Source organism: Apis dorsata, unplaced genomic scaffold (genome assembly GCF_000469605.1).
Source record: "Apis dorsata unplaced genomic scaffold, Apis dorsata 1.3 scaffold_44, whole genome shotgun sequence".
In the NCBI taxonomy this organism is placed as follows: domain Eukaryota; kingdom Metazoa; phylum Arthropoda; class Insecta; order Hymenoptera; family Apidae; genus Apis; species Apis dorsata.
Window position 1 is genome coordinate 1,545,041 of NW_006263346.1, and position 1,914 is coordinate 1,546,954.

The window sequence follows — 1,914 nt, forward strand, 5'->3', positions numbered from 1 at the left end:
AAAATCTCTGTATTCCATATCTCTCGTAATTTATTCGTTTCGACGAAGATACAAAGTTACGTTCGATATCTAAAAATTGTATAATATCGAGATTTAAGATTTTTTTCGATAAACAATCTATACGTTTATTCCAATTAATATTTAATCAATGAATATTTAATACAGTTATAATATTGGGATTGAATTCAAAATTGTTTATTCGATAATAATAATAATTAATACACGAGCATATATTTTAACTAAGAAAAGTAAATATCGTGAGCACAATGGGAAGAATTAAAGGGAACTTAATCTCTTCCCTTTTAGATACATCGAAAGCAAGGCTGGCTTAGGGCGGTGTGAGGAGTGCTACGAGTGCTTTCGCACATTACCCCCGTCGCAACAGGCCAATTAGTACCGTTTCAGGGTCTGATGTGAACGGTCATCCAACTTCCACGTGTAGTGGAGCCCGTTACTAACGACAATCCGTGCACCTACGGACACGAAAAGTCTCGTTAAATAATAAACGCGCGTAGTCTGTTCTTCTCGCACGGTCAATTAACTTTTCCACTAAAATCATTTACTCCCTGTTTATAACAATTATAACACCTGGATCTTCTCGCATCGCGTTAATAATTATTATTCGCAACAACAATTGTAAAATTGTAAATAATATAATTTTCATATATTCCATCGATGCGTTCTTCTTTACCGTGTAATTCTTACTCCTGTTTTAATTTTATTTTCGATCGACTTGATTAACTTTTCCAGTGATCGATCAGTTCATCGAACTAACGTGAAAATTAAGCACGCACCGTGCGTACCTATGCAAGCGTGGATTGATCCCTGGTGCATTGAAAGCTACAACGTATGTCCCCGTGCATGGCTTAACAAAACGCGCTCGTCGAGTTTGAGGGATCCAAATCCCTTTAAATTCTGAATCGAAACCATCGTTATTTATCTTCTCTGTCTGTCTGAAGGAAATTTCCTATACGTTTCCCCTCAAAACAATCTCCTTCTTCCGCGTATTCATTTCACGCTCAATGACCACCTGATAAAGAGTAATTGATTAATTAAAACATAGATTAAAATTTAACAGTTTTTTTTAAAAAATCTTTGATCGTAATTCTTTAAATGGAAAGCATCAAGCGATCGCCTTTTTAATTTTACACAAAAACATTCGTACTCCCGAGCATTATCTTAAATACACCCCTCAAACGATTAACGTAATTTGAACGAGAACGGTCCCGTCTTAAGATCAGACACGACAAAGGCACGCACTCATTTCAATTCCTTCTTGCATTTAAAGATCGATATTCGTACTCGCAACGCCGAGATTCTTCTCCTTTCAGTAGTGTAAACATATCCTCGATACGTCCGTGGAACGCATCGAAAGAAGACGCGAGGAGGAAGCGGCGTGGAAGGAGGGGGAAGAAGCGAGAGATACGAGGAGAAAAGATTCTCTTTTGCCTATATCTGTTTTCCACTTTTTTCATCCCCCCAGTGGCAGGCCGTGCTTGTACTCCTCTCCGTCTCCCCTCCTCCCCCCGTCTCTCCTCATCCCCCCGTCGCTTCTCTTCCCTCTTTTTTTAGTGCCGCCCTCTCGTTCCTTTTTCCTTGCTCTTCCCTTCTTCCCATCCTTGTCCGCGCACCGCGCTCGCTCTCCCCGTCCCTTTCTTTTCCATCCTCGCCTCAAAATGTGGCATTCAACAGGGCTTCTACGGTGCTTGCGGTGGTGCGGAATCCGCGCCGGTTTGCCGCGACGCGGGGTGCATCGGGGAAATGATGCGCAGATTGGCCGGATCATCTCAAAAACCACCACCCTCCGCCTCCAGCCCTCCTCCTACTACCGTTCGTCCCCTCTGATTTCTCTTTCTCCCTCTCTCTCTCTCTCTCTCTCCCTCTCTCGCTCCTTCTCTCGCTCTCTCGCCCCTT